Raw genomic sequence first — 10,141 nt, forward strand, 5'->3', positions numbered from 1 at the left:
ACGGGCTCAGGGCGGCGACGACGACGACGAACGGCCTGGGGGCGAATGGGAGCGGTTGGCCAAAATTTCACAAGTGTTGGCTTATATAGCCAGAGCAATGGTCCCGGTTCGTGACACCAACCGGGACTAATGCCCCTCTTTGGTCCCGGTTGGTGCCACGAACCGGGACCAAAGGCCAATTTTCAGCAGCCGAAAGGGCGGGAAGCGGCGGCCTTTGGTCCCGGTTGGTGGCACCAACCGGGACTAAAGGGGGGCATTGGTGACGGTTGGTGCCACGAACCGGGACCAATGCCCCCTTTAGTCCTGGTTGGTGCTACCAACCGGGACCAATGGCCTTTGCTGCCCCGCGCCCAAAAGTTTAGTCCCACATCGCTAGCTGAAGGGCGCTGGCACTGGTTTATAAGCGCGGGTGTGCCTCCCCATTCGAGCTCCTCTCTAATGCAGGCTTTCGGGCCTAAACTTGCTACTGCCTGTGGGCCTATTGGGCCTTCTGCGGGCCTGAATCCTGGCCCATGTAGGGTTTCTAGTCGTATTCAGGCCGTGGAGGCCCAGTAGGAGGCATTTTTTTTTGTTTTTTCTTTTTTATTTCTACATTTTTTTGGTTTTTTATATTTTATTTCTACTTACAACTAAATACTTACAGTTTTTTAGTGATTTCTTTTTCCTTTTAGGTCAGAAAAATTATAAACTTTCTGTTAGTGCCATTAGTTTTAAATTTTGAATAGTTTAAATTTGAATTTTTAAAAATTTGTGTGAATCACTAGTTTATGAATAACTTTACTAGAAAAATAGAATTTTTTTCTATTTATTTTTTATTTATACTTACAACTAAATACTTATAGTTTTTTAGTGATTTCATTTTGATTTTAGGTCACAAAAATTATAAACTTTCTGTTAGTGCCATTAGTTTTAAATTTTGAATAGTTTAAATTTGAATTTTTAAAAATTTGTGTGAATCACTAGTTTATGAATAACTTTACTATAAAAATAGAATTTTTTGTTCTTCTTTGCTATTTATTTTTATTTATACTTACAATTAAATACTTATAGTTTGATTTTAGGTCACAAAAATTATATTGTTTTTGCTATTGAAGAATATTATAGTTTTATTTTAGTTGATCATAACATAATATTTTAATTGATTGTTTTCATTTTCATAAAAGTTTTGTAGTTCATTCTGTTTGCTATTAATTCATTCTTTGAGCTAAATGACTCTGAAATTGGAAAGCATTTCAAAATGAACTCTGAAAAGGTTGAAAGTTGGCATGGTATCATCATTTCACCCACATAGCATGTTCCAAAAAGTAGAGAGGGTTATGACAAAAACTTGATGCACTTCGTGTACAAAATGGACAATCACTTTCGAAGTATCAAAGTTTCGAACCATAAGACATGAAAGCATTTCAAATGAACTCTGAAAAGGTTGAAAGTTGGGATGGTATCATAATTTCACCCACATAGCATGTGCATGTACAAAACGGACAATGGTAGCATGTTCTTCTGTTACAAATTTGGCATGGTATCATCATAATAGTTGCGGGAGAAAGTCTTCACTTTTTCTTCGCTTGTGTCATTTGCTTATTGCGCCGTAACCATGGATAATCTTCATTGTTTATCAGGATGCTTGGGTCAGCCTTGACATTGAAGGGAGGAATTTCATGAAACTTTTCATAATCTTCAGACATGTCTGTCTTGCCGTCCACTCCCAGGATGTCCCTTTTTCCTGAAAGAACTATGTTGCTCTTTGGCTCATCGTATGATGTATTCGCTTCCTTATCTTTTCTATTTCTCGGTTTGGTAGACATGTCCTTCACATAGATAACCTGTGCCACATCATTGGCTAGGACGAACGGTTCGTCAGTGTACCCAAGATTTTTCAGATCCACTATTGTCATTCCGTACTGTGGGTCTACCTGTACCCCGCCGCCTAACAGATTGACCCATTTGCACTTAAACAAAGGGACCTTAAAATCAGGTCCGTAGTCAAGTTCCCATATGTCCACTATGTAACCATAATATGTGTCCTTTCCGCTCTCGGTTGCTGCATCAAAGCGGACACCGCTGTTTTGGTTGGTGCTCTTTTGATCTTGGGCGATCGTGTAAAATGTATTCCCATTTATCTCGTATCCTTTGTAAGTCAATACAGTCAAAGATGGTCCCCTGGACAACAAGTACAACTCATCACAAACAGTGTTGTCACCTCTGAGACGTGTTTCCAACCAACTGCTGAAAGTCCTGATGTGTTCACATGTAATCCAGTCGTCGCACTGCTCCGGGTGTTTGGAGCGCAGACTGTTCTTGTGTTCATCGACATACGGGGTCACCAAGGTAGAGTTCTGTAGAACTGTGTAGTGTGCTTGAGACCAAGAATATCCGTCCCTGCATATTATTGAGTCTCTTCCAAGAGTGCCTTTTCCAGTCAGTCTCCCCTCATACCGCGATTTAGGGAGACCTATCTTGTTAAGGCCACGAATGAGGTCAACACAAAACCCGATAACATCCTCTGTTTGATGGCCCATGGAGATGCTTCCTTCTGGCCTAGCATGGTTACGGACATATTTCTTTAGGACTCCCATGAACCTCTCAAAGGGGAACATATTGTGTAGAAATACGGGCCCCATGATGACAATCTCGTCGACTAGATGAACTAGGACGTGCGTCATGATATTGAAGAAGGATGGTGGGAACACCAGCTCGAAACTGACAAGACATTGCGCCACATCACTCCTTAGCCTTGGTACAATTTCTGGATCGATCACCTTCTGAGAGACTACATTGAGGAATGCACATAGCTTCACAATGGCTAATCGGACGTTTTCCGGTAGAAGCCCCCTCAATGCAACCGGAAGCAGTTGCGTCATAATCACGTGGCAGTCATGAGACTTTAGGTTCTGAAACTTTTTCTCTGGCATATATATTATTCCCTTTATAGTCGACGAGAAGCCAGTCGTGACCTTCATACTGAGCAGGCATTCAAAGAAGATTTCTTTCCCTTCTTTCGTAAGAGCGTAGCTGGCAGGACCTTTATACTGCTTCGGAGGCATGCCGTCTTTTTCGTGCAAACGTTGCAGGTCCTCCCGTGCCTCAAGTGTATCTTTTGTCTTCCCATACACGCCCAAGAAGCCTAGCAGGTTCACGCAAAGGTTCTTCGTCACGTGCATCACATCGATTGAGGAGCGGACCTCTAGGTCTTTCCAGTAGGGTAGGTCCCAAAATATAGATTTTTTCTTCCACATGGGTGCGTATCCCTCAGCATCATTCGGAACAGCTAGTCCACTGGGACCCTTTCCAAAGATTACGTAGTGTAAATCATTGACCATAGCAAGCACGTGATCACCGGTGCGCATGGCGGGCTTCTTCCGGTGATCTGCCTCGCCTTTGAAATGCTTGCCTTTCTTTCGACATTGATGGTTGGTCGGAAGAAATCGACGATGGCCCAGGTACACATTCTTCCTGCATTTGTCCAGGTATATACTTTCAGTGTCCTCTAAACAGTGCGTGCATGCGTGGTATCCTTTGTTTGTCTGTCCTGAAAGGTTACTAAGAGAGGGCCAATCGTTGATGGTCACGAACAGCAACGCCTTAAGGTTAAATTCCTCCTGTCTATGCTCATCCCACGTACGTACACCGTTTCCATTCCACAGCTGTAAAAGTTCTTCAACTAATGGCCTTAGGTACACATCAATTTTGTTGCCGGGTTGCTTAGGGCCTTGGATGAGAACTGGCATCATAATGAACTTCCGCTTCATGCACATCCAAGGAGGAAGGTTCTACATACATAGAGTCACGGGCCAGGTGCTGTGATTGCTGCTCTGCTCCCTGAAAGGATTAATGCCATCCGCGCTTAAAGCAAACCATACATTCCTTGGGTCCTTTGCAAACTCATCCCAGTACTTTCTCTCGATTTTTCTCCACTGCGACCCGTCAGCGGGTGCTCTCAACTTCCCATCTTTCTTTCGGTTCTCACTGTGGCATCGCATCAACTTGGCATGCTCTTCGTTTCTGAACAGACGTTTCAACCGTGGTATTATAGGAGCATACCACATCACCTTCGCAGGAACCCTCTTCCTGAGGGGGTCGCCGTCAACATCACCAGGGTCATCTCGTCTAATCTTATACCACAACGCACCGCATACCGGGCATGCGTTCAGATCCTTGTATGCACCGCGGTAGAGGATGCAGTCATTAGGGCATGCATGTATCTTCTCCACCTCCAATCCTAGAGGGCATACAACCTTCTTTGTTGCGTTTGTACTGTCAGGCAATTCGTTATCCTTTGGAAGCTTCTTCTTCAATATTTTCAGTAGCTTCTCAAATCCTTTGTCAGCCACAGCATTCTCTGCCTTCCACTATAGCAATTCCAGTACGGTACCAAGCTTTGTGTTGCCATCTTCGCAATTGGGGTATAACCCTTTTTTGTGATCCTCTAACATGCGATCGAACTTTAGCTTCTCCTTTTGATTAATGCATTGCGTCCTTGCATCGACAATGACCCGGCGGAGATCATCATCATCGGGCACATCGTCTGGTTCCTCTTGATCTTCACCAGCTCCCCCCGTTGCAGCATCACCGTATTCAGGGGGCACATAGTTGTCATCGTAGTCTTCTTCTTCGCCGTCTTCCATCATAACCCCTATTTCTCCGTGCCTCGTCCAAACATTATAGTTTGGCATGAAACCCTTGTAAAGCAGGTGGGAGTGAAGGATTTTCCGGTTAGAGTAAGACCTTGTATTCCCACATTCAGTGCATGGACAACACATAAAACCATTCTGCTTGTTTGCCTCGGCGCATCGAGAAACTCATGCACGCCCTTAATGTACTCGCGGGTGTGTCTGTCACCGTACATCCATTGCCAGTTCATCTGCGTGCATTATATATAATTAAGTGTCCAAATTAATAGAAGTTCATCATCACATTAAAACCAAAGTGCATACATAGTTCTCATCTAACAACATATAGCTCTCCAGAGCATCTAATTAATTAAACCATACATTGAAACTATGTAAAACATTTCAATGCGAAAACAAATGCGATCATAATCGCAACCAAGGTAACAATTGATCCAACGGCATAATATACCAAGCCTCGGTATGAATGTCATATTTTCTAATCTTTCTAATCTTCAAGCGCATTGCATCCATCTTGATCTTGTGATCATCGACGACATCCGCAACATGCAACTCCAATATCATCTTCTCCTCCTCAATTTTTTTTATTTTTTCCTTCAACAAATTGTTTTCTTCTTCAACTAAATATAACCTCTCGACAATAGGGTCGGTTGGCATTTCCGATTCACATACATCCTAGATAAATAAAATCTATGTCACGCTGGTCGGCATAATTTTCATAAACAATAAATGAACCAATAGTTATAAAGATAATATACATACCAAATCCGAATCATAGACAGGACGAGGGCCGACGGGGGCGGATACCAAAACCATCGCACTATATAAGATGCAATAATAAATGTAAGAAAATGATACAAGTATCTATCTAAACATACAAGTAAGAATATTTTTCCTTTCAGAAAGAAGATAAGAACAAGAGGCTCACCACGGTGGTGTCAGTGATGAGATCGGCGCGGGTGATCGACGGCGGTGAAGACGGGGACGGGGCGTGACGGACCGCTAAATCTAGACAAATCTCGAGGAAAATGGAGCTTGGAGGTCGAGCTTCGAGAGGAGAAAGCTTAAGTAGTGTGGCTCGGGCATTCCATCGAACACCTCATGTGCATAGGAGGCGAGCTAGAGCACCACAAAGCCCTCTCCCCCTCGGCCAGAAAAAACAGAGCACTGTGCTCTGCTCTTGCGCGAGGGGGTATATATAGGCACCTCATTGGTCCCGGTTGATGACATGAACCGGGACTAAAGGGAAGCCTTTGGTCCCGGTTCAAGCCACCAACCGGGACAAATGGTGGTGGGCCAGGAGCGAGGCCCATTGGTCCCGGTTCGTCCCACCAACCGGGACCAAAAGGTCCAGACAAACCGGGACCAATGGCCCACGTGGCCCGGCCACCCCCAGGGCTCACGAACCGGGACCAATGCCCACATTGGTCCCGGTTCTAGACTGAACCGGGACTAATGGGCTGAGCCAGCCTGGACCATAGCCCTGTTTTCAACTAGTGATCACGAGCAGTATACCTGTTTCGCATACTATCCCGCAGCTTGCCCCTGAAGCGGACATGTTAAATAGTCCAACTTTTCGTTTATTGCATCACTTGTATCGTTCTGCTTTGATCGCAGCTATTTTAATGAACAATGCATAGCTTTTGTCTATTTTTTGCATTACCTTTTTTAATATATATATATATATATATATATATATATATATATATATATATATATATATATATATATATATATATATGTTCCTTAATGACATGTTGCACCCGTACACTTTGGTACGGCCAAAATACGCCAAGGGCTTCAGTACCCCTCAACATGGTGTGAGAAGTCCGAACACTTTAACAAGTGCGGCACCCCGAACTTAGCATTATATGCATCGGCTCCGAATCATGTCTTGGGTCAATAGTTAGGTTTGCCCGGCTCCTATGTTTTGGTGCCTTACGTTCAACTATATCGGCTAAGGTAGCACTAGGAGAACCACTTCGATTGTGATCCAGTTGAGCAGGGCCGAGCACCTCAGTGGAGAAAGCTAAAACTGACTGTCATGATGAAGCGAGAGCTGGTCGCTGTTCGAGAGGTTTTTTCGAGTCCCTAAAGACTTATGTCGCTTCGGACGAGGAGTCGGCTCTGTCCGGCCAAGGCGTGGATAGCGCCCCGAAATCGGTCTTCCAAATACTAGGGGCTTCGCCAAAATTTAAAATTATAGAATTCTATGGCTAAGTGAGAGTGTTCACGCATTATAGTCCGATTGCCTCGTTCATTGGGCTGAGCGCCTCCCTCGAAGGACCCAAACATGGGAAAAAGAGCGCCCAGGTTTATCGCTAAACACCCCAGCACTAGTGGCACGGGGGCAGAAGCCGACGACTCGCCATCTCTCAGTATTGATAAACAGCCGCACAGAAGGTAATATTTTAAATTCAAGCAGCATTGCTTAGCGCATATGAACAAGTTTTCAGCGCATAGGATAACACGAGCGGGTTTTACTCAAAAAATACATCCTTGGTACATTCATCCGCAACAAGGCGGGCACCCTTCAGAACATCCTTATAATAATTCTCGGGCTTGCGATGCTCTTTCCCCGGCGGTGGCCCATCCTTCACAAGCTTCTCCGCATCCAGCTTGCCCCAGTGCACCTTAGCACGGGCAAGGGCCCTACGGGCACCTTCAATGCAGACGGAGCGCTTGATGTCTTCAAGCCTCGGACAGGCCTCCACTAGCCGCCGCACCAGCCTGAAATAGCTCCCAGGCAGAGCCTCTCTAGGCCACAGCCGAACTAGGAGGCCCTTCATGGCCTGCTCGGCCGCCTTGTGGAGCTCGACCAGTTGCTTTAGCTGGTCGCTCAGGGGCATGGGGTGTCCGGCCTCAGCGTACTGAGACCAGAACACCTTCTCCGTCGAGCTGCCCTCCTCGGCTAGATAGAATGCGCCGGCATCAGATACACTCCGGGGAAGATCTGCGAACACTCCTGGAGAGCTGCGGATTCGGGTAAGTAACAGGTAACTCACGTTGATGTGTTTGCTTTGCATAAAGAATGCCTTACCCGCCGCAATCTTCTTCACCTCATCCAACTCCTGGAGGGTCTTCTGGGACTTTTGGCCTTGGCAGACTTGGCATTTTCTATAGCTGCCGCGAGCTCGGATGCTCGCGTCTTTGAGTCAAGCTCCAAACTCTCATGTTTCTTCATGAGAACCTGGAGCTCTTGCCGCAGCTTGCCAACCTCAGCCTCATACCTCTCCCGCTCGGTGCGCTCCATGGCCGCACTCTTCTCGGCCTCGAGCAGCGCTTTCTTAAGGGTCGCCACCTCAGACGTGGCTCCTACAATTGCTATGTCAATCCTGTCATTTTTTGCAATTGCACCTTTTTTATATACATATTCAAACAAGGTATTTCTTACCTTCCTTCTCCTCGAGTTGCTTCTTGGCACGCCCGAGCTCTTGCTCGGACTTCTCGAGACTCTTCTTCAGCACGTCCACTTCCGCAGTCAGTGCGGCGGACGCTAGTAGAGAAGCCTGCATACGCATATTGACTCCTTTTGTTAGACTCCTGCGAATTCTTTGATCCTCTATTCGGCTTTTCTTCCCGAACGCCCAACAGAGCATCAGGGGCTACTGTCTATGCGGTAACATTATTTGAACATTCTTTACTTACCTCAAAGCCTGTTAAAAGGCTTGTACAAGATTCATTCAGTCCGCTTTTGGCGGAATAAACCTTCTGGATCACCGCACTCATAATAGTGCGGTGCCCCTCGTCGATGGAGGCACCTTGCAGCACCTCCAACATATTGTCCGGCGCCTCCGGTTGGACAGAGGTCACCAGAACGATAGGCTTGCTCCTCTTGGAAGGAGGTCGCCCGCCGAACTCTCGAACCCTTGAAGATTCGGAGCTGTGTCCGGCCTTAAGCCGGACTTAGAGTCCTGGGGGGTTTCATCCCCTTTACTCCTGGAGTCCGGGAGGTCGCCTTGCGGCGCCTCCAGGACCACCTCCTCCCGGCTTGGAACCTGTTGGGACAACACTTCGGTGTGATCCGCAGGACGGGGGGATGAAGCCGTCGGAAGCGAGTTCACCTCCGACGGGTCCAGTGAGCCGCTCGACAATGCGTCGAGCCGGTCTTTGGGTGGGCTGCATAAACATATTTGACATAAAGGAAAGTTGTGCAAAAACGAATACTATGAATTACTCCGGTATCCAGACACTTAAGATTTCGCTAGGGGCTTGGCCCTGGGCTGCCACTCCTCTTCGTTGTCGGCGGCGTCGGTGGAGCAGTCCGGAGGAAGGGTTTTCCCCTTCTTGGACCCTCCGGCCTCCTCAGAGAGGGCGACCTTCCTTTTCTTCTCTCCTCCCGCTGGAGGGGGAGAGGTCTCTTCTTCTTCCTCCACATCTTCACGAGAGGAAGGTGCTTCAGGACCGTCAGATGACGAATCCGACACCTCCTGGCACCGGGCACTCTTTCGAGTCCCCGTGGCCCTTTTTGTGGCCTTCTTCTCCGGCACCACATAGGGCGCCGGAACCAGTAGCTTCGCCAAGCGACCGTCCGCTGGGCCTTCGGGCAGAGGAGCCGGATAGTTGATCTATCCGGACGTCGCCACCCAATCCTATCAAAGATAAGGGAACTCAGATCCCGCATAGAGTCAAACTATGAAAAACTGATACCCTGTAAAAGGACAAAAACCGCTTACTGCATGAGCATGATGCTGAGTACTGAATCCGCGATCCTCGGCAGCAGATGCGGGAGCCTCGGCGCCCTTGAAAAGCACCCTCCAGGCATCTTCGTACGTCGTGTCAAAGAGCATGTTTAGAGTTTGATGCTGCGCCGGGTCGAACTCCCACAGGTTGAAGGCCCATCGTTGACACGGGAGGATCTGGCGGATGAGCATAACCTGGACTATGTTGACAAGCTTGAGCTTCTTGTCTACCAGGGTTTGGATGCATGTTTGGAGTCCGGTCAGCTCTCCTTTTTTACCCCACGACAAGCCGGTCTCCTTCCAGGAGGTGAGCCGCGTAGGGGGTCCGGACCGAAACTCGGGGGCTGCGACCCATTCGGGGTCGCACGGCTCGGTGATGTAAAACCACCCCGATTGCCACCCCTTCAGGGTCTCCACAAAGGAGCCCTCGAGCCATAGGACGTTGGCCATCTTGCCAACCATGGCACCGCCGCACTCCGCCTGGCTGCCGCGCACCACCTTCGGCTTGACGTTGAAGGTCTTTAGCCATAAGCCAAAATGAGGGCGGATGCGGAGGAAAGCCTCGCACACGACGATAAACGCCAAGATGTTGAGGACAAAGTTCGGGGCCAGATCGTGGAAATCCAGGCCATAGTAGAACATGAGCCCCAGGACAAATGGATGCAAAGGGAAGCCCAGTCCACGGAGGAAATGGGGGATAAATACCACCCTCTCATGGGGCCTAGGAGTGGGGATGAGCTGCCCCTTCTCGGGGAGCCGGTGCGCGATGTCGCTGGCCAGATATCTGGCCTTCCTCAGCTTTTTTATGTGTCCCTCCGTGACGGAGGAGAC

Source organism: Triticum dicoccoides, chromosome 5A (assembly GCF_002162155.2).
Source record: "Triticum dicoccoides isolate Atlit2015 ecotype Zavitan chromosome 5A, WEW_v2.0, whole genome shotgun sequence".
NCBI lineage: Eukaryota > Viridiplantae > Streptophyta > Magnoliopsida > Poales > Poaceae > Triticum > Triticum dicoccoides.